Consider the following 23,746-nt stretch of genomic DNA (forward strand, 5'->3'; position numbering starts at 1 on the left):
AAGCAGGAAGGGGTTAATGAGAGCCTGTGGCTCAATTAGCCCTGCCCTTCTCCAAATTACAAGCTTGAAGGGAGGGTTTAAAAAGGGAAAAACCCAGCTCACTCGGGGGCTGGCTGGGAGGAGAGGAGGTCTTCTTATGCCAGGTATATCCCAGGACTACCTGAAGGAATGCCTCACTGGAGCTGGAGGATGTCTAGATCCTGGAGCCTCCCTAGGGACAGGCAAGCTTGGCATGAGGCTCCTAAATATACTTTGTTCCCTGGGACTATGTGGGCTTTCCTTTTGGAATCTGTGGAGGAGTGTGCCCAGGAAGGGGCTGGTAAAAGGCCTAGAGACAGGCTGTGGTAGGAAGCAGTGGGGCAGCACTTAACTGCTTATTACAGGGTTGCTGGGCTGGAACCCAGAGCAGAGGGAGGACCTGGGTTTCCCTCCAGGCCCCCTGACAAAGGTGATGTTTAGGCCGTGGAAATAAAGTCTGGAAAGGACTTAAGTCTGTAGTTTAGCTGAAGACCCTGTGTGAAGCTGCTGGGTAATAGACATACAAGACATACATATGGTCACCCTGGAATGGGGCGGCCATAGATGCCTGGCCAGAGGGCTCAGTCATGAGGAGAAGTAGATCACCACTGAACTGGAGCGGCTGTTCGTGGGTGGTGCCAAAGGAGAAGCACCAGGCTATGCCACACCCAACCACGAGAGCGTGCACAGTGGTGAGTCTGCTCTTTAACAGGCTGATTTCAATGGCAGGGATAGTAATTTGTTTAAAAAAATTGCAGCTATTTGAAAACTAGACCTGATTCTGTATCTGTAACGCCATCAAGCAGATGAGGCAAGAGACGGGAATATTTTCATTGTCAACCTTTGAAACAACCTGGGCAGCTTTTCAAAAGTGAAAAGGAACTCCTGCTCTTGCATTCCTTACCGAAATGCCCCTTTAGCCCCCTTGGGGAATGTATGCAGGTTCTGAGCTCTAGGTCCACCTCTTCTAGAGAAGAGCCTGAATAAATCTCTCTGTGGGTAGGTCTACACTGCAATAAAAACCCCACAGCAATGAGTCTCAGAGCCCAGGTCAGCTGACTCATGTGTGGGCTACAGGGCTAAAAATCGCAGTGTCAATGCTTGGGCTAGAGCCCAGCCTCTGAAACACCATCATGGGGTAGGGTCTCCAATCCAGGGCTCTAGTTTGAGCCTGAACCTGAACCGCTACACTGCAATTTTGTAGCCCTGTGACCAAGTCTGCTGACCCAGGCTAGCCATGGCCTTGCCATGGATCTTTTATCGCAGATTAGATGTACCCTGTTTCACAATCCTTATTTAATGCGAGCCTCTACCACGCCCAAAGGGAAGGAGCAAAATCGCTACGCTCATTTTTCAAATGGTCTGATTGAGTAACATAGGGTCAATTTTTCAAAAGAGCTCAGGAGGGCCGAGCTTTCAAGTACTGAGAAACCACAATTCAAGCCAGACTTTCAAAAGAGCCTAGCTCCCATTTAGGCCCCTAAATAGGAGCCAGATTTGCAAAAGGGCTCAGAAGTGCATGTTGGGTGCTGGCCCGAGTTGTGGGTTCTGCTGACCTCTGTTTAAATTCTGGCCATAAAATCTAGAAAGTCACGTAGGAAGGTCACATACCTGGCTTAAGATCACATAGGAAGCTGGCAGCAGAGCTGTGAATATACCTCCATCTTGTCCGTAAGGCTTATAGTTTGTCATCATAAAAAAAAAAAAAAGGAAAAGATGCATTTTAATCATAGCAAACATTCATGGGTTCAAAAATTTAATGTCTTTTAAAGAATGAGAAGCCATTGGACATAATGTATCATTACTGTAATCTTGTTTGTCCTCGGAAATCATGAGAAGTCAAATGAATACTCTTTTACAGCAAAAATTGTTTACAACCATTTCAAGTCTATACTCTACTTTGCCGGGTATATAGAGAGCCCAGTTAACAAAAAAAACCACATGGAGGCATGTTGATTAGGGTACTGGGTTGGGTGAGGAAGGCTGTGGCTTTGTATGACTACAAGATTCTAAAAAAGATTGCCTCTTTCTATGGAGATCAGGAGCTGTCATAATTAACTACAACAAATTCTGGAAGGGATATTAAACCTTGTGCTTCAGAGCTTTAGCCAATCTCTGACGATTAGAAGCCAGGTTGATGCCTAAGTAGGGGCCAGATCCCTGCATAGGACTATTATGGTGCTCTGACACTTTTCTAAAGCATCTAGTGCTGACCACTGTCAGAGACAAGACAGAGGGCTGGACAGACCTCGGGTCTGATGCAGTCTGGCAAGTCCTGTGTTCCTATGAAAAAAGCAGTAGAAGCCATGATTTCTGTCCCAGTGCTGACAAACTCAGAGTTACAGTGGCTATGCTGTGATGACTTTTCAGAAGTGCTCAGTGTTGGGCCAGTTCTGCTCCCAGTGAAATCAGCTGGAATTTTACCTGACTCCAATGGGAGCCAGAGATAGGCCAAGCACCGGGTCCTTTTGAAAATCCTACCCCCTGAGAATCATCTGCTTCTGTTGATTATGTGGGCAGTGTAAGATTTTTTGGCATACTCAGCTATTTATTTCCTTGTTTTTTATGTGCTGGTGTTTTGTAAATGATGGGATTACTAAATGCACTGTTGTCCTAGGTAACCTTAGCTGGTTCTTGAAATGGAGATTTTGGTTTTTGGAGTTACGATCTAAGTACAGTTTTCTCCTGACATATTAGCAGAACACAGGAGCAACCTCTAATTTTCCTGTTTTGTCATGTCCACATTTATAACTATTTGTACTTTTACGGGTGCTCTGAATGTCTCTAACATATTTTCACTGTTTCTATTTTTTCTGACTGTTAAATGCAATTTATGAAACCTGGAAAAAATATCCAGCTATGCTGGATGATTGCAACCTAATAATTCCCTTTCTTGGTTGGAGCTGGGGAGGTGATGGAAAGATTGACAGTTCACACCTGTTTTTGTCATAAAAGATGCCTTTAACTTCAGACAGGTTCAGTAATACTTCTGCTGAAATCTTCAGTTGTTACAAATTCCCTTTCGCTTTGCTACGTGCAATCATTTATTTTATGGTGTAGACTACTTTGTATAGTCAGGACATAATCAAATCCAATATTTTACTTGGCAATGGCTCTCGGTCACAAGCTCAGCCGCTCAGAATTTCTCATCGCTAGCAATCAGCAAAACCCAGGCAGGCTCTTACCATCTGCTAATGGACTTATGTGGAGAAGAGGAGGATTAACAAAGAGGTGATCTCAGCCACTCATGCTTTGCATGATGCGTGCATGGTAATGTAACAATCATAATTTCAAGAGCTGCATGCTGATGATCAGAAATCCTAATCAGTAGTTACAGCTGTAGATTGCTAGCTCACGGTTCTATAGAAGCTTGATCCTGAAGGCCATTAGCGACTTGAAATGAAAACCTATTCCTTATCTAAATTATTTTCCATCCAATGGGTGTGAATGAACACACACACACACACACACACACATGTTTGTTATTTCAGGGGTTTAGGGGGAGGGAATGCTTGTGGGTGTTGGGCTGTGCACATTGGTTTGATACTATGAGGTTCCTCATTCCTTTATTAGGAAGTACTATAGTGTTGGTCTAGACACTACGGTCTAGATTCTCCAGCTAGCCAGAGGAGTGCTCATCAGGTCTGGAGAGGTGGATCCAGGAGGACCCTGACCAATGGGGCAGTTGCCCTGTGTAAAATAGAGCAGCCTGAAGGCTACACTGATCTTTGCTGGGTGCCAGTGATACCCAGGAACCATTCTGGCAGCTGAGCACTAGCTGGATGCAGGGATATCTTGCCCAGGCCTTCGTTTCATTGGCCATGCCCTCTGGTCACATGATGATGTAGGAGTTACCATCATGACTCAGTGCATCCTGGGAATTCCCCTATCCTGGGAGCATCCTGTGGTGGCTGGCCCCACTCACTTTAGGGAAGCTTTTCCTCCAGGAGCTGTGCAAAGCAGCCACAGAGCACTGGCAAATAGAGTGGGTCTTACAGAAGCTATACGGCAGTGTCTAGTCAATTACTGTAGCAAACCTTTTCTCAGGGATCTGAAGGCTGGGCTGCTGACATTGAAGGGCTTAATATAAAGAAGGCCCACAGAGAGTTGGATGGACTTTGCAAAGAGTAGGGTGACCAGATGTCCCAATTTCATAGGGACTGTCCCAATTTGTGGGTCTTTTTCTTATATATGCTCCTATTACCCCCCCACCCTCTGTCCTGATTTTTCACATTTGCTGTCTGGTCACCCTAGCAAAGAGCAATGTGGAATCTGTCACATTTTTGCCTTCCCAACTGTTTTGGTACCTGGTGACCCACTGTTCCATCCAAGAACTACTCCTCAAAGCCCTGCATTATGGTGACCCAGCTTCAGCTAGAAGTAGCTTAACTGTGACTCCCCTCCTCCCCGAGAATTTCTCCAAGTTGATGTCACTCTATCACATTCACACTTGGTCTCTATTTTTTTTTTTGAAAGGGCAATAAGAATTGATGGAGAGATTGAACATAGGGGGATGATATATATGGAATGGGATGACTCATGAATTTATTAATGGGCTATGGAACCTTTGGCTACTAGGTCATTGGTTCCAATAAAGCCAAGATCAGTGTTTACTGAACATCATCTTTTGATGGACAGTCAACGGCCTAGGTGGAATGGGTTCGTTGTTTTAATAAGACTCCTAGTCAGCAGGTATCTACAGAAGGGAGAACCTCACTAATTTGGCCCCATTGAATCAATCATAGAATCATAGAATATCAGGGTTGGAAGGGACCTCAGGAGGTCATCTAGTCCAACCCCCTGCTCAAAAGCAGGACCCATCCCCACTTAAATCATCCCAGCCAGGGCTTTGTCAAGCCTGACCTTAAAAACTTCTAAGGAAGGAGATTCCACCACCTCCCTAGGCAACGCATTCCAGTGTTTCACCACCCTCCTAGTGAAAAAGTTTTTCCTAATATCCAACCTAAACCTCCCCCACTGCAACTTGAGACCATTACTCCTTGTCCTGTCCTCTTCTACCACTGAGAATAGTCTAGAACCATCCTCTCTGGAACTACCTCTCAGGTAGTTGAAAGCAGCTATCAAATCCCCCCTCATTCTTCTCTTCCGCAGACTAAACAATCCCAGTTCCCTCAGCCTCTCCTCATAACTCATGTGTTCCAGACCCCTAATCATTTTTGTTGCCCTTCGCTGGACTCTCTCCAATTTATCCACATCCTTCTTGTAGTGTGGGGCCCAAAACTGGACACAGTACTCCAGATGAGGCCTCACCAATGTCGAATAGAGGGGGACGATCACGTCCCTCGATCTGCTCGCTATGCCCCTACTTATACATCCCAAAATGCCATTGGCCTTCTTGGCAACAAGGGCACACTGCTGACTCATATCCAGCTTCTCGTCCACTGTCACCCCTAGGTCCTTTTCCGCAGAACTGCTGCCTAGCCATTCAGTCCCTAGTCTGTAGCTGTGCATTGGGTTCTTCCGTCCTAAGTGCAGGACCCTGCACTTATCCTTATTGAACCTCATCAGATTTCTTTTGGCCCAATCCTCCAATTTGTCTAGGTCCCTCTGTATCCTATCCCTGCCCTCCAGCGTATCTACCACTCCTCCCAGTTTAGTATCATCTGCAAATTTGCTGAGAGTGCAATCCACACCATCCTCCAGATCATTTATGAAGATATTGAACAAAACCGGCCCCAGGACCGACCCCTGGGGCACTCCACTTGACACCGGCTGCCAACTAGACATGGAGCCACTGATCACTACCCGTTGAGCCCGACAATCTAGCCAACTTTCTACCCACCTTATAGTGCATTCATCCGGCCCATACTTCTTTAACTTGCTGACAAGAATACTGTGGGAGACTGTGTCAAAAGCTTTGCTAAAGTCAAGATACAATACATCCACTGCTTTCCCTTCATCCACAGAACCAGTAATCTCATCATAGAAGGCGATTAGATTAGTCAGGCATGACCTTCCCTTGGTGAATCCATGCTGACTGTTCCTGATCACTTTCCTCTCATGTAAGTGCTTCAGGATTGATTCTTTGAGGACCTGCTCCATGATTTTTCCCGGGGACTGAAGTGAGGCTCACTGGCCTGTAGTTCCCAGGATCCTCCTTCTTCCCTTTTTTAAAGATTGGCACTACATTAGCCTTTTTCCAGTCATCCGGGACTTCCCCCGTTTGCCACGAGTTTTCAAAGATAATGGCCAATGGCTCTGCAATCACAGCCGCCAGTTCCTTTAGCACTCTCGGATGCAACTTGTCCGGCCCCATGGACTTGTGCACGTCCAGCTTTTCTAAATAGTCCCTAACCACCTCTTTCTCCACAGAGGGCTGGCCATCTATTCCCCATGTTGTGATGCCCAGCACAGCAGTCTGGGAGCTGACCTTGTTCGTGAAGACAGAGACAAGATTGCTGGGAGTCTGGGCAAAAAAGCCAGTGACCGAAGATGGTCCCCCTAATCTAAATTCCCCTATTGCCTCAACTGGTTGTCCCATCAGAGATCAAGCACAATGGGCCTGATTCTCTACTGCTTTGTACCTTGTGTCGTCATTTAGACCTGTCCAACATGCTACCAAATCAGAATGGAGGCCTTGCACTCATTTGGCACAGGTGTGAATGACAACACAACTACCAGGTAGCAGGGAATCCAGCTGATTGGTGAGGCAGCATGAGGAGGCTTGCATTGCCATGGTTCTTCTGTGAAGCTACACTGTGAACGTTGCAGGGGCATCAGTGTGGCACCTTTCAGAAGCACTTGGTTCCCTTAAAACCATGAAAACCCACATCCCTTCAGTAAAATGCTGCATTGTCGTGTTCTCCCAACAGCTCTCCTATTTATCAGGAACTCAGCCAATCAACCCGTCTCTGGACTATCAACTTCCTTTCACCATCTCTGCCTTTTTCAGCAGTTTTTAAAGGGCACCATCACTGCTGCTTTTGCTGCACCGGGTTGATAATTGTGCTAACAGAACGAACACCAACATCAGGGTGATTATGCTGAAAGAAGCTGTGTCCAGCATTTTTCCATGGTGCCTTTAGTCCCCTGGCCAGTAGGGAGTCTTGCAAATTAAAAACACTGCACAGATGGGCTACCTCTGGGAAGTTGAGTGGGGTTAGCCTGCAGACCTAAGTTTTAAGAGGCTTGTGACTTAGAGACTAAACCAACCAGATCAGCCCTAATTACCTTAGAATGATTCATTGCTGATCACCGTTTTTTCTGGGGAAAAGCAAAGACCTATAACAGAGCTGCTGTAGCAGGAAGACTGGACTGTGTCTCATCTCTAGAGAGTACTATGGGGTATTTTGGCAGAACGCAATGGAAAAAACATGGACTATGACTGTCTTTGCAGCTCTTGGCCATGTAGATAACTTAGTTTGTTTCCAGCCCTGCCAGACCCCTTTGCCTTAATTAGCACAAACAGCCCAGAGAAAATAAAAGAAATGTCTCCCTCTGGCTTCTCCCTGTTCCATAGTCCACACAGATCTGAGCATCCAGCAGATTCTGGCATTCGTGAACTAGAAGGAGATGGTGCAAATTACAACTCCTGTCATCTCTGGCTTGACGTTTCAGAGCTCTGGAGTCAGCTTTGAATTATCCCTGCAGGATTGACTTTTTGTTTTATATGTTAAGTGGCTTGGCTCACAACTGTCTGATTTTTCCAAATGGCATAAATCTATAGACATTTGCCTTTGGCTCAGAAAGTTCCCCAATTGGAAGTCAAGACAAATGAGTTTCCCAGAGCCAAGGTCAGCATCTGGAGTCAAATAATGAGATAAAGGCCCGCCCCCGCCCTCCCAGAACCCCCCCAATCAAACAAAAAACCACTTTAGTTATTTTTCACATGCCTTGAAATTGCTGTTATCCATCCTGTGCCCCAAACCACATTCCAGCCCGGTCCTGTGAACCTAGGCACAGGAAGAGCTGGCACCATTCTCCACTAAGTCTGCCATTGCCACTGAAGATGAAAACCTCCTGTAGAGCTATACATGTAACACCCTGGAAGGATTCCCCTACCTTCCCTTCCAGCTTCCTGAGCTAGGCTTTGGACCAACCTAAGCTGTTAGCCCTTGGATAAACCAGTGTCCTGAGAGCAGGCTGGGAGTCCTCCGTCAGTGCTATCCAGACCTCCAGTCAGGATGGATGTAGTTGTAAAGAACTAGCAAGCATTATCCTCTATTTCCAGCAACCAGGGGTGCACCTAGTGATGGGGCATGCTGGGTGAGGGGTTAGGGTGAAAGGGGGCTTGACCAGAACACTTTGGGCTCTGCCTATTATTCTGGGCCATGGCCAGCAACCTGGGCTGTTCCAAGGGATAAAATAAAAAGGGTAGGGAGGTGGGATGGGGTGAACACAGCTTTTCCACATCTGCTATAGTCCGAGTTAGAACTGCCCCTCCCAGCTGGTGCAGTGAGAGCTCCTTCTCCTGTTCACTCTGTTTAACCATCAGGTTGATCTCATTTACATGGGGTGCCATGTTGATCCCTCAGAGCAGCTCAGAGCTGCAACCCTTCCTCTTGTGAGGTGAAACATGGAGTTGAGCCCCCTGTACCTCATTCTGTGTGTGGAGGTTCCTTGGGTTGGGTGTGGGGAGAGGGAAAGTTCCCCTGTTTCTGGCTGGGTAGCTGGCTAGTTGCCGATTAGCATGGAAAACAAACCTGCCTCCCTCCCAGAATAGGATCCTCCTGGGGCCTGCCAGTTTATCACACCAATAGAACTCAAAACCCAGTAGGAAACACTTGACTGACATTCTGCTGCCAAAAATATTAAAGGTTAAAATAATCCCTGGCAGGACAGCTCTCCCCTGCTGCTCCCAGGTGGAGGATACAGTGACTCCAGCTCTGCCTTTGTTTCCTGTGCCTCTTTTAAATTAGTGAGTGAATTTAGCGCACAAGAAAGTGAGGGCCAAATAGCCCTGGCTAGAACCAGACATGATGTGGAGGGTGGTGTGCAAACTTCCTTCTCAATGCACCTCTGTCAGCACACTCTAGTCTGATTAGAATTCATTATAACAATTTATTTGTATTATCATAGCACCTAGAAGCCCCAGTCATGGCCCAGGACCCCATTGTGTTAGGCGCTGTACAAACACAGAACCATAAGATGGTCCCCGCCCTGAAGAGTTTCCAATCTAAATAATAGTTTTGACTTGAAACATTTCCTAGTAGTCCTAGTCTTGGGCCTTTCTTGAACTGAAATTGCCAGGTGTTTGGGGCTATAGTGGGATACAGCTGAGCTCAAATTTGGGTGAAACAGATGGTTCGTCTGTGACATTCTAGGTGGGGGGAGTAATTCACACAAAGGCCAGGAAGTTGCAGATTGAGGTAAACAGGGTGAGGTAAAATATCCAGCAAATAATATACTGCAAACCACAGAAAAGTAGAGAAGGGAGCAGGGAGAATTGCCTTTCGATTGTAGCCACATTTTTGAGTTCTGGGCTGACGCACCTTTTCTTTTTCACTTTGCGTAAGTCAGTATTGAAGCTGTCTTTTGTAATCTTTAATTTGATTAATGTATTTCTCCCTCCAACTGCCTGGGTGCTGACTTACATTTCATGGATAAACAAGGGGTCCCATTCTGCTCTCATTTACTCTGTCTAAAAGTCAGTCAGCGAAGTTACCACCATGTAAAATCAGCGTGTGTGTGAGCGAGAGAAAGTGATTAGGATGCTAGTTTGGGAGACCCCTGCTCTACCACAGACTCTGTGACTTTGGGCCAAGTTACGTAGTTTCACTCAGCCTCAGTAAAATACGGATAATAGTTTCCACCTCACAGGATTCTGGGGAGTGCTCAGATAACGGTAACTGGGAGCCATATAAGTACCTTAGCAAGACCGAGTAACAAGCCCAATTTTTTGGACACTGCCATGTCTTCAGCTGGTGTACACAGGTATAGTTCCATTGAAATCCATGGATTGATACTGCTCTTTTACACCAGCTGGAGACCTGACCCCACAGTGTTTGTTTTGCATTTTGATGTTTATATGCTCAGTTATGTAGCATATTAATATAGTGCTAGATACGTAGCTTAAACCTCTGGGGTCTTCTCACCAAGAAGTCTTGCGCATCATGTTTCAATTTAACACATAATAAAACTTTTCCTCTTCAAAGCACTGTGTAAGCACTGGCTGATAAATCCTCAAAGTAACTCCCTGAGAAGCAGGCAAGACTGATTATCCACATTCTACTTTACCTCTTTCACTGGGTTCCCAGTAAGGCCAAACTTCTCAAGAGTGGTCTCTAATTCTGTGTGCCTCTGTTTTTGAGTCTTATTTTTCTGGCGGGCTGAGCACCTGCCACTTGAGTTGAAGTCAGTAAGATCTGGCACCTTTGAATATCAGGCCCCAAATATGTTGAGCTGGGCGCCCAAAACCCGAGGCCACCAGAATCACAGGCCACAGCTGAATATTTTGGCCTGACTATTCGTATCTGCTGAGGAGAGGCCCAAGAATGGGAGAACAAGTCTGGATTAAGACAGATGGATTGGCAGAACAGTAAGGGGCAAGCTGGTAGATCAGTGCTCAGGTGGGTCAACCACGTCCAGCTTAGTTTCAGTCAGCAATGTCAATTACCCATGCCCAAGAGTACCCAGCTCTCCTCAGGTCAATTTTAAGACACACTTACTGAGGAATGTTGACTAAAAATTGCACCAGACAACCTGAGCAGCCTCCTTTGGATCCAATGTCAAACTTCCAAACATCAGATTGTTTTCCTTAATGCCATAGTGCCCTACTGAAAACTAGCCTGAGAGGCAGGGAGCCTGGTATCCTTGGCACCTTGTACGGTCACTTATGCCAATGCCACTGAGTGCAAGATGCTTCCCTTCTGATCAGGAGGCCTTTCACTCTCTCTTCCTGCTGGTATAAATGTTGACAAAAGGTACAGGGCAATGGAGGATCAGGCCCAGGAAGTTTACAGCATCTTCAATAGCTTGAATCATCAACTAGGGTTGCCAATTTTGGTTGGACATACTCCTGGAGGTTTCATCACATGATATAATCTTTAATTAAAGATTAATCTTTAATTCCTGGAGACTCCAGGACAATTCTGGAGGGTTGGCAACCCTATCATCAACACATACTTTGAACCCATGGATCATCCCCTACCTGCATATCCCTGGAGAATTTGGTTGTTTTGTGCAGCTAATTTAATAGAGTCATGCACTAATGACTCTGGTAAATACTTCGCCAAAGAGAAGCTCTGTCGTTCTTTTTCTTAAAGGCGTATGACAAACAGATTTGCTTAAGAGGGTGGGATATATACATCTTTTCTAAATATTAAGTTAGGAGCTCACAAGGTTTGCTTACTTCAGTCTAACTAAGGTGTGCTTATTTACAGACAACGTGACTCCACAAGGAGCAGGTTATTGGAGTCAATCTGTTTCAGATCTCAAACACAGAGTATTTTGCAAACTGTGGAGAGCACTACCTTACTTTTACCCTCTCAAGAAATCCTACAAAACTCAGATTTAATCTCTTGGCAAAATTTGGCTACCTTTTGATTTCTTTTAGGGTTTACACACATTTTGTACTATAAGTAGTAAAAAAGGAGAGAGCTATAAATTCACAATTGTCCATAGCTTCAATAAATCTGAAATTCACCCCATCCAGAGGTCTATCCAACACTTAGTTCCCACTTAAATTGTCCTTTGGAGACTTAAGTGGTGCATAACGCTTATGTTGGCTTTCAGCGCAGGGATACATTTTACTCGAGGTGCATTGAGTTGTGCATGGGACTCATAACTGGAATAGCATGCAGCACAGCATGTGAACCAACAAAGTAGTGTTGGAGCCTGGGGCTATTGTAACAGAAGTCACTTCAGGTCAGGATTCATTGACAAAGTAGGAGCCTAGTTCTCGGCAGAGGGTATTATGGATTAGGAATGAGACACATTGGCAGAGGTCTGCTGGGCCCAAGAATAGACTCGCAGGTGACAAGTGATGTGAATTGGCAAAGCTATAGTAGGTCAGGAGTGTAAAGTTGGAATAGCAGGGATGCTTTGGGTCATGGCTGAGGAGCATTGGCACCACCAGGATCTCAAGTTTGCACTCTGCCTTGTTCTAGTCAGTGCTATCTGCCCAATACATTCACAGAGGCACCAAGTTCATGCAAGTCAAATTAGCATGAAAGAATAATTCTCTACAAATAGTCTAGCATGCTCTCAGTATTGGATCTGAAATAACTGTTGCTCTTTTAACTGAGTTCAGGTATTCTCCATCATGTAAAGGACTGTGACTGTGTGCACTCATCTCTCGTGAGCACCTCCTGTCGGGTGTGTGTGAACCTGCACTCTCTATTTCTCTGCTTGCAGTGTCCACTGTTGGCAGTTACCCTCTTCAGGTGGTTCTTCAGTGGCTCAGTCCTCTGGCCAAGTCACACAGAGTCTCATCACATGAAGGAACCACCTCTGGGGTAACAAAAGTCCAACAGGACCTATCACTGTGCCCTTGTTGGCATCTTTAGCCCTGTCTTTGGCCTCAGTTCTCACGCCCTTCTGGGCTAGCTTGAAGTCTATGTCTGTCCAGGTATAGAGGACCGCCCCCAGTGCTTTCTCCCTGGAGACTAAGTCCTGCCCTTAATTTGGGCTTCTAAACAAGCCTTATTCCCTTCTTAGAGCTTAGGCCACCCTGCTACTCCTCTGGGTCCCAACTCAGGGACCCTACAAAAAGCAGTGAATACTGCTGCAGCTTCTCCTGCTATTCCCTGCGCCACTTCCCACATAGCCCCTTCCTCTTCACCCCGACCTCAGGGCTGAATTTCTTCCTCATGCAATGCCAATGTCACCAGAACCCATCTTTTGGTTCTCCCTTGGGCTCCAGCAAGGAGCATCTTCCTTGTTCCTCTGGTTCCTGCCAGCAACTGACTAGCTCTGACCCTGCAGCTCTTCTTATCTGAGCCTGCTGAACTCTGATTGGCTGCTTCCCTGCAGCCTTTATAGGCAGGCCTGGAGGACCTACCTTAACTGCTTTTCTGGGGCGGAGTGTGGTAGAACCGTGAGGCCTCTAGCAGGGTGCCTCAGAGGGCCTGGTACACCCCACCACAAGGGCGTAGCAAAGTTGGAGGGCCTTCTGAATCATACTACATGCCTCTTATCTGTCCATTAAAGGATGGATCCTAAGCTTAGATGCATAGTGCCCAGCACTGCTTATCTCAAAACACCTGAGGTCCACTAACAGGACTCTAGGACTTGGCCCCTGCTAACGTGCCATGTCAGATTCTTTCAGGGCACCTGTGGTTAGATTCTACCTCTAAAAGCCATTACACTCATTTCCTGTTGGTTTTTGTCTGTAGTGTCCTCTCTTGGTTTTCTGTCCAACATAAGATCCTGAATATTACCTAGTCTCTAGAGTCACAATGCAACCTGAGAACCATAATCAGAAATACTAGCAAGAAGGTAGAAAGAATTATACTTTTTTTCAGGAAATCTGTCTTCTCTGCCATGGTAAATACTCAGAGACACTTGTTTCGTGCAAAAGAGGCCAAAGCAGCACATATGTGGTCCATAGGCTGAAAGGGTATGAGGAGTCAGTCCTTCCTAGAAATTGAGCTGGCAGAGGGGTTCACTTTTTGGGTGAAATCCTGGCCCCCCTGAAGTCAATGGCAAAATTTCCATTGACTTAAATAGGGCCAAGATGGACCCTAAATCAATATCTCTACCATGGATCATCACCCTCTACTTTCCACAGGGCACAAATACTCTTTTCCAGGCTTTAGGGCCAGTCCAAAGCTGGGGTTGTTTATGGTAGTCCAAATGAAGTCAATTGCAAAAGTCCCATTGACTTTAGAGGGTTCAAAATTTGGCCCTAACATGTTCTATGTCTTTTGGGCAAGATCAAGCCTAGAATAAATCTAACGTCTGATTAATCATTTTCTTTGGGCAGTATTTTCTACCCTTGCAGGAGGATGTATTTGACAATCTAATAGGCTCTTCTGCCTCTGACTACTATGATACTATCCATTGTTGTATGTAGTGTTATTGTAGCCATTTTGGCCTCAGGATATTAGGAAGACAAGGAGGGTGAGGTAATATCTTTTATTGGACCAACTTGTGTTGGTGAGAGAAACAAGTTTTCAAGGTACACAGAGGTACATATCCCAGACCTGAGGAAGAGCTCTGTATAAACTTGAAATCTTGTCTCTGTCACCGACAGAAGAGATTACTTAACTCACCTTGTCTCTCTACTATGATATCCATCTAAGCCTGGCAGCAAAGCTCAGAAAGGTGCTCTAAACTGTCATGCCAGGAGTGGCACTGCTATGTAAAAATAGCTGTATGCAGAAATGTTATTTTATTGCAGCGGTTGCTATAGTTTCTCTTCTGGCAGGGATTCCCTTCCAATAAGCTCTGGTTTTTGAGGGGGTGTTAGAAGTCAGCTGTTTCAATTCACATCAGGCTGAACCTTGGCATGAAGACATGCATATGTAAAACTCATCCCCCTTCGTGTCCTCAGAACATTCTTGATGCACACGCTGCTGTTGCACAAGAGTTATGGGCTCAGATACAAAGTTCGTCTTAAATCACAATTTGAGTTTCCAGTACAATGGGACATTATTACAATGCAGAGGCAGCCAAAGGAAAAGCCAAGCGCAGTAACGATTCAGCCACCCAGGTACAATAAAATGAGCTCCAGTACGAACGCAGAGCTTGTATCTCATATTGTTCCTTATTTTTTTCATACTGTGCTTTATTCTTTCCAAGGACTGGACAGAAAATGAGAAACATCTTGTGGGCTCATCTACCACAGTGCAACTTACATTTGCTCTGAGCAGCAAGTGCTGAATGAACTGGAATGCAAAGTTAGCAATTTAACAGGTTCTTACCCTGTGACACTCCTCCTTGATGTACAGTTTGGATGGCTGGTGTTATAACATTGCATAGAGGTTGCACAACAAATTGAAAAGGAGCTTGACATGGGAAATTCACCCTTGTACAGCGAGCCAGCCCCAAGTGTTATGCCTCACTTTCATCCCACTTAAGCCACCAGGGTTGCAGTGGTGCATAGGCCTTGTGTCTGCACAGGGGTGAATATCCCCTGTGGGGCTTACACATCAGTAGAGCTGGCTGAGAAACTGAAAAAGAAAATTCCCCAAAATGTCGGCACTTCTTGACGTTATTTTCATGCTCCAGATTTTGAAAATGAATATTTTGTTATTTGTTTGAATGTTTTCACAAAAACTCCTATAGGCATTTAATTTTTTTTTTGGCTTTTTGGGGTTTTCCTTCCCCCTTTTGTTTTTTCCTTTTTCCATTCTACCACTGAAAAGGGGTGTGTGTGAAAACGAGAGGACAAACCCATTAGTTGTAGAGTTTTTTTTTTTTTTTTTTAGAAAACCCCCCGGGTTTGACGGTCTTAGATTGGTATAAAAGATAATTGTCCTTTTTGGGGAAAAGAGAAGCAAGTTGAAATGGGTGGGAGCTATCATTCTTGTTAAAGTCTAATCCTGTTTCATCCCAAGTGGTGGTTGGGATTTGGCTGGAGCCGGTGAAGGTGGCAATGCCCTGTCTGATGAGGATATATCTCAGGATCATGGTGACAAAGGCTCTGGGCCCTGGGAGATGAGTGAAGTTTGCTCCAGTAGCCAATTTTTCTCCCAAAGTTTCTTTCTTGAAGGACCCCAAAAGGCAGAATAGCCCATCCCATTATTAGTTTGTCCACCAATTTTGACACACCAATTTTGATTAATTGATTCTGGTCCTCTGCTCCTTTTTGTTTATTGGGCATGATTTTAACACAGTCCTTGAGTTACATCAATAGGCCTTTTTGTTTGGACTAATTTAGTCCTTTTGTCTCACTTGTGCACCTTTTCCTATGAACGTATTATTGGTTAATGTGACATCTTATGAACTTACATTTACTCTTTACAGTTGAGCTCACAATTAGGGTAAACTTGGAGGCCTAATTATTACAACTCCTTTCCTACATGCAGCCTGCAGTGTTCCTGAAGCTCCTTCTGTCCTCAGTATAAAAACAGCCTGTGCAGGCTTTCTGGCATCCCTGTGGAAAGTTGTCAGTGATGTATGAGATGAAAAATCCCCTCTCAGGGGACATGGAATCTGTAGACAGTTCTTTGAAATCCCCAGCTAAGATAGTCTCAGAGCAGCTCATCATGCCAAAGCCTCAGATAAGGGAAAGGACAGGGATCTATTTAAAAAATAAGTGTTTCCCTCCCTCAGTCCTACCTTTCTTGTACCCTCTCTGTTCCTCCCCCATAGGAGCCTTTGTTGGGGTGCACCCAGCCAGGAACTTTTCAACTTTCCCTGTACATGCATTCCCATTCAGATCGTCACAGTGCCAAGTACTGGCCCTTTTAAATAACACTGTTTTAGGCTGGACAAGAGGGGAGCTGAGACGTCTTCTTTCATGCTGTTTTATTATCTCAGCCTCACACCCGTTTGCCTCTCGTCCATTTGCTTCCTCCTGTCTGATACCTAGATTGTGAACTCTCTGGAGTGGGGGCCCCTCTTTGTTACTTGACCATACCTAGCTCCGTGGGGTTCTGATCTTTGACTGGAGCTCCTAGGGGCGACTGTTGCAGACATAGCATAGAATACCAGGGTTGGAAGGGACCTCAGGAGGTCATCTAGTCCAACCCCCTGCTCAAAGCAGGACCAATCCCCAATTTTTGCCCCAGATCCCAAATGGCCCCCTCAAGGATTGAACTCACAACCCTGGGTTTAGCAGGCCAATGCTCAAACCACTGTGCTATCCCTCCCCCCAAGGTGAGTGGCAGAGGCTTCGGGAGCTGAGAGTTTGCCTCGGACCTCAGGGACACAGCGTGAGGCACCATCCCAGGCATTTCTATGCAAGGAGCAGAACTGGGTTTACTTGGGGTGGGGAGTGTATTGAGAGCATCTCAGGGGTCTGTAGAGATGTATTGCCCTGGTTAGCAAGTATGGCCTTGCTGTGAGTAGGATTTGAACCTGTGCGGGAAACCCTATTGGATTTCTAGTCCAACACCTTAACTACTCGGCCATCACAGCTGTGAGCCCCATCAAAATTTGTGCTATATTTTTCAAGTAATTTTGCTGCCTTAAACAAGGGCCAGAGTGAAATAGTGTTCTGTCCTTATATTAAAAAAAGTTACCGATCAGAATCCAAACAGCAGTCAAGCACCATGTTTCAGAACAGCAAAGCAGTTAGTTCTTTACGTTACATTGTAAATACACTTCTACTGGAGACTCGGTTACAGCAGTCATTCCTGACACAGGTAAAGCATGGCTTAATTTTGTCATGTAGACAGGACCTTAACCATGTCCCTGAACCACAATAGATCCTTTGATTCTCCAAGGCTTTAGGATGGGTCAGGGACATAGTCAAGATCCCATGTACGCTACAAAGATGGTGCCACATTTGGCCCGTGTCTGGGGACAACCATGTTGTAAAGGGGTCACAAACATGCTTTTATTTGTAGTTTTAAGCAGGGCTTGAGTGTATTAATGCTTGGCTCCCTGCGACAACTACACAGCGGTTGTCTCCTACCCAGCTGCATTTCTACCCGAACCATGTATTCCTGCTAGAGCTTGTCAGCTGATACCAGTCACTGGCCAACTCATGCCATGATTCAGTTGTACAGAAGGAGACAACTCAAGAACCCTGAGGCTCTGTTCCTGCCCACTTGCTGTTCCCGTAGAAGGTTTGATGGCCCTAATGAAGCACCAAAGCCAACCTGGGTCCACACTTGTACTGCTGCCATTTCAGGACATCATCCAGGGGGGAGCCATCACAGTCTGAGCCTGAGAATAACCATGCGGCTTATGCCTCCAGTGTTTGAGTTGTTCGGAAAGGATGAGTGGACAAGATAGTTATTGTGAGAAATCTGGAATTGCTTGGGGGGATAATAACCTGCTGCTTGCTCCTTCAGGATCCAAGGTAGTGAGTGGGGAGACTAGGTGGCTCTCTTCCTCCTAGGCCATTGTTTGTTTATGAAAAATGGATTACCAGCTCCGATTCCTGCCACTGACTCCACTCCTTCTGGGTTTCTCTGCTTTGCGGTCACATTTTGCAGACATCTGGATTCAATAACCCAGTTGATACAGCCCATAAAATTAGAAGAAACTGAACACTCCAGAAGGCAGAGGTCAGTGAGTGATTCATCCCCATGTAATGTGTTGGGGCTGAAGTGCTCTGTGATTAGCTAACAGACTGCGTGGGGTTCTGGAGGGTGTTGTGGTGCTGAGGAGCCGCTAGCCCGGCCCATGTCTCTGAGCTCAGTGAGGAGAAATGGGAAAGGAGGGGGAGGCCATCATTTCTTTAAGAGTTTCCCTGACCTTGGAGAGTAGCAATGGGGACCAGCAGAGTTATAATTATAACTCTCGGCACTGCTATAATATTCTTTATCCAAAGATCTCTATATAAGCTTGCTGGAGGAATGAAGGTCCAGTGGTTAAGGTGCTAGCCTGGGACACAGGAAACCTGGGTTTGCTTCCTCTGCCATAGTCTACTTGTGTGACTTTGGGCAAATCACTTAGGGCGGGATCCACAAAGGGACTTAGCTGTTGCAACATTGAGTGTCCTAGCACCTAGAAAATCACAGGGACAACCGCACAATCCACAAAGCTGAGTTAGGCCCCTAAGTGCCCTATACAATGGGCAGGGGGGAGAGAGGCACTTAAGAATGTGATCCACCCAAGCCAGCATGCGAGGCGAGGAGCCACCTCAGCTAGCCAATGGGATATGCTAATGGCAGGTGTGTGTGCTAACCCCGGCCCCTATCTCAGAGACAAGCACCAAAGTCCAGGCTGCAGAGAGGCAGCCATCTGTACTTAGCGATCCATGAACGGGAACCTGGAGCAAGGCAGCTTAGGCACCTAAGCCACTTCTGGAGGGAATGAGTTTGGCACCAACCACATTCCACACATAAGAGCAGCAGGAGGAGGTGGTGGTGCTGCTGCCACCTACCTTGTAACTTTTAGCTTAGTGGTTAGAGCCTTTGCCTGGGATGTGGGAGACTCAGGTTCAGTCCCCCCGCCCATTTCTGCCAGAGTGGGAGAAAGGATTTGAACAGGGTTCTCTCACCTCTCAGGAGAGAGCTCTCACCACAGAGTATGGGATAGTCTGATGTGGGGCTCCCTCACCCTCTCCTATGAAGCTGTCTCACTGTGGATAAATAATGGAAGAGTGATTGGAGCAGGGGGACTGGAGCCTGGGTCTCCCATGTTGGTGCCCTAACCGCTGGACTGCGGAGTCATTCTCACTTGCTCTCTGGCATGGCAAGTGAGTTTAGGTGCCTATAGGGTTTGTTGGCAGTTTTGTGGATCATAGTGCCTAAGACTCCTTGTGGATCTGGGCCTTAGTTTCTCTGTGCCTCAGTTGCCCACCTCCAAAATGGGGATAATAGCACTGCTCAGATAATGTTAATGGTGGCCTGCCACAGGGTAGCTGGTCTCTGTGGATTGACTGAACCCAGTGCCCCTGGACTGGAGCAGGTGAGCCCAGTTCAGCTAACTCAAGAGGGCTGGGCAACATCTGGGCCTATAAAGGGCTGCTGGAAGGAGGAAAGACTGAGAGAGGCTGAGCCCTGGGGAGAAAGCCACAGTGGAGTGGAGCTAACTCCTGTGGTGGGTCCCTGGAACAAGGGGCTCTGTGGCTGCTGCTCCAGGAGGGGAACAGAGCTGATGGAGGATGCCAGGGGCTGTAGGGTTGTCAACTTTCTAATCGCACAAAACCAAATACCCTAGTCCCACCTCTTCCCTGAGGCTCTGCCCCCCCCATTCACGACATTCCCCCTCCCTCAGTGGCTCACTCTCCCCCACCGTCACTCACCATGACTGGGCTGGGGCAGGGGGTTGGGGTGCGGGAGCGGCTGAGGGCTCCACATAGGGGTGCGGGCTCTGGAGTGGGGCTGGGGATGAGGGGTTTGGGGTACAGGAGGTGGCTCCAGGCTGGGGGGTGGGGCTGAGGGATTCGGAGTGCAAGAATGATTTGGAGTAATTTAGTTGGGGCTGGTTTTCCTTTGAGCAGGGGGTTGGGCTAGATGACCTCCTGAGGTCTCTTCCAACCCTAATCTTCTATGATTCTATAAGGGGGCTGTGGGTTGAGGCAGGGGGTTGGGGTCTGGGAGGGCGTATGGGTTCTGGGCTGGGGGTGTGGGGTCTGGGCTGGGGCTAGGGATGAGGGGTTTGGAGCGCAGGAGGGGGCTTCAGGCTGGGGGTGTGGCGCCAAGGGATTTGAACTGTGGGAGGGGCTGCGGGTTGAGGCAGGGAGTTGGGGTGCAGGAGGCAGTACAGGCTCTGGGCTGGGGGTGTGGGCTCTGGGGTGGGGCCAGGGATGAGGGGTTCAAGGTGTGGGAGGGGGCTCTAGGCTGGGGCAAAGGGTTGGGGTGCAGGACTGGGTATGGGCTCTGGGCTGGGGGTGCAGGCTCTGGGCTGGAGCGGGGGATGAGGAGTTTGGAATGCAGGAGGAGGCTCCGAGTTTGGGGGGGGCTCGGGGTTGCGGCACGGGCTTACCTTGGGTGGCTCCTGGTCTGTGAAACTCGGGGGGGTGTGTGTGTGTGTGTGTAAACCTGAACAAGCAGAAATTAAACAAAATTCACCCAAGCCTTTGTTCTTGGAAGCTACCAAGCTTCGCATGGCTTTACCTGATGAAGTTAAACCCAGCCGCAATACTGCTAATGACAAGTGTTCAAAAAGCATCAGTCACCCTTCCCCTCCCGCCAATCCTGGATATTTGGCTTAAAAAATCATGAGATTTAAAACATGATTCTTTTTAATTACCTTCTGTTTATTGAGCCTTTAGGGTACTCTCTTGGGTCCCATTTTCAAGCTTTTTCTCCGTAACCAAGAGGGCTGATGGGAGTTGTAGTCTCCCGTGTTGCAGATCTGTCACAATTTTGCAACTGTCTGCAGTATGTTTGGGGGAACATATTGTATGAGGTTTACATATCACTGTGGACTTGTATGTATTATTGTGTTTTACCGATGTGGGAGGGTAACCACAGCTCTGTCAGGAGTTAAAACAGTGGGGAGTGATTATGTCAATCACTCGCATTGTAAACACCTCCAGAGAAGTACCATTCTCTGGGGAAGTTTGCATATTCTGGTTCAAACTGGATTTCCAGTGACTACGGAGACCAAGAAAGGGCTTTTGGCATTAGAAGGCTGCATTTAAACTGACTCAGGACCTTTTTTCGGATCCAGCAAATGGACAGGAGCCGCTGTCCAAGGGCCCCAACCCTTGCAGAAGTGCTGGAAAGTCTTTCACCTGGTAGGGCCCCATCAAACTGATGGGTGACTTCTAGTAAGTTTTAGCATGCATATAGGAATGTCTATTGATTTTTTTTAACATGTTTTCTCTGTAAAGCTTTCACCTTAGGAATAAATGTGCTTGCTTAAAAAAAGCTGGTAGCTTGTAGCTGCTGGCCTATGCTGTTGGTAGCCCTCTGAGAGAAAGCAAAGAGCAGGTGCTGGGAATATCACAGTGTAAGGCAGTGTACAGCCTCTGTGGATGAGGGGAAAGCAGTGGACATGTTGTTCCTTGACTTTAGCAAAGCTTTTGACACAGTCTCCCGCAGTATTCTTGCCAGCAAGTTAAAGAAGTATGGGCTGGATGAATGGACTATAAGGTGGATAGAAAGCTGGCTAGATTGTCGGGCTCAATGGGTAGTGATCAATGGCTCCATGTCTAGTTGGCAGCCGGTATCAAGTGGAGTGCCCCAAGGGTCGGTCCTGGGGCTGATTTTGTTCAGTATCTTCATAAATGATCTGGAGGATGGTGTGGATTGCACACTCAGCAAATTTGCAGATGACACTAAACTGGGAGGAGAGGTAGATACACTGGAGGATAGGGATAGGATACAGAGGGACCTAGACAAATTGGAGGATTGGGCCAAAAGAAATCTGATGAGGTTCAACAAGGACAAGTGCAGAGTCCTGCACTTAGGACGGAAGAACCCAATGCACAGCTACAGACTAGGGACTGAATGGCTAGGCAGCAGTTCTGCGGAAAAGGACCTAGGAGTTACAGTGGACGAGAAGCTGGATATGAGTGTGCCATTGTTGCCAAGAAGGCCAATGGCATTTTGGGATGTATAAGTAGGGGCATTGCCAGCAGATCGAGAGACGTGATCGTTCCTCTCTATTCAACATTGGTGAGGCGTCATCTGGAGTACTGTGTCCAGTTTTGGGTCCCACACTACAAGAAGGATGTGGAAAAATTGGAAAGAGTCCAGTGGAGGGCAACAAAAATGATTAGTGGACTGGAACACATGACTTATGAGGAGAAGCTGAGGGAACTGGGATTGTTTAGTCTGGGGAAGCGAAGAATGAGGGGGGATTTGATAGCTGCTTTCAACTACCTGAAAGGGGGTTCCAAAGATGATGGATCTAGACTGTTCTCAGTGGTAGCAGATGACAGAATGAGGAGTAATGGTCTCAAGTTGCAGTGGGGGAGGTTTAGGTTGGCTATTAGGAAAAACTTTTTCACTAGGAGGGTGGTGAAACACTGGAATGCATTACCTAGGGAGGTGGTGGAATCTCCTTCCTTAGAAGTTTTTAAGGTCAGGCTTGACAAAGCCCTGGCTGGGATGATTTAGTTGGGGATTGGTCCTGCTTTGAGCAGGGGGTTGGACTAGATGACCTCCTGAAGTCCCTTCCAACCCTGATATTCTATGATTCTATGAAAGCCCCCAGTTAAGAGTGAGAGAGATGTGCATCTTCACCGAAGCCTTAAGTAGGTGTCCTCAAGGGCCCATGGAGGGGGAGTACGGTGCAGTTACTCTGAAACTGTGACAACAAAAGGAGGGCAAACTAAATTGATGCCCATGGCCCACTGTGAAGGACCAGGGCAGGACCCCCCGTTCTAGCATAGCCAAAGGTGAACTCAAACACAGCACTGTGATCATGGCAAATCCCAAAGGGACACAGCCTCCTTGCAGATTGAGTGCCACCCAGATAAATCTCTAGGTCTGGAAGGTGTTATAAGTGCAAACAAATATAAGAGGAGAGCTGGCTGAGAGTTGTGAGCGATGGGAATATGATTGTTTGTACATGTATAACTCTTTGAGGCCCCAGTTGAGATCGGGTTTCACCCTGTGAGATGTTATCCGTTCACATTGGAGGAGACTGCTTCTGTCCCAAAGAGTGTATAGCCTAAATGGACAGTGGGGAGGAGGAAGGAAGTATTATTCCCATTTTGTAGATGGGAACTGACGCACACAGAAAGACAGGGCACGTCTACACAGCACTCAGCAGGTGCGATTGCAGTGTGGGTAGACGTACTAACTAACTCGCTAACAACAGCTGCCTACAGCAGCACAGGCTAGCCACTCGGTGACCATCCTGCTTAAGGCCCTCAGTGGCTTGTCTTGGCTACACTGCTATTTTAAAGTGAGTGAACTTGAGCAGGCCTACCTGTGCTGTACCGAGTGCAGTGTCGTCAGACCCTCAGTGGCTTGCCCCAGGTCACACAGAAAGTCAGTGTTTGAGCCAGGAATTGAACCCAGCCCTCCTGAGTCCCAGTGCAGTCAGTGCCTTAACCCCAGAGCAAAGGCTACTCAACCCACTTGTTTGTTGGGCATGTCTGGAGGGCAGTACCAGTTATGATGCCCTGGAATGCCTTAGTTTTCTGCACCAAATGCCTGCCCTGGTCACTGACGCTAATTAAATCGGCTATGTACAGGACAGTTCAGCCCACCTACCCAGCTGTATGGGCTTTACCGCAAGATGGTCACCTGACCAGAAATTCATTACGAAGCCCCTGGGAGCTGAGCTGATGCAGAAGCATAGG

At 47.0% G+C, this 23,746-nt stretch overlaps 1 non-coding gene across 1 annotated transcript; it reads right to left on the minus strand.

Annotated features, from left to right (window-relative positions):
• Positions 1-16,923: 16,923 nt before the first annotated feature.
• On the minus strand, positions 16,924-17,004 carry TRNAS-AGA (transfer RNA serine (anticodon AGA)). Its single transcript has one exon. It is a non-coding gene; the product is annotated as a tRNA-Ser (tRNA).
• Between the last annotated feature and the right edge of the window lie 6,742 nt (positions 17,005-23,746).

The sequence above is a fragment of the Eretmochelys imbricata genome, chromosome 14 (assembly GCF_965152235.1).
Source record: "Eretmochelys imbricata isolate rEreImb1 chromosome 14, rEreImb1.hap1, whole genome shotgun sequence".
Lineage (NCBI taxonomy): Eukaryota > Metazoa > Chordata > Testudines > Cheloniidae > Eretmochelys > Eretmochelys imbricata.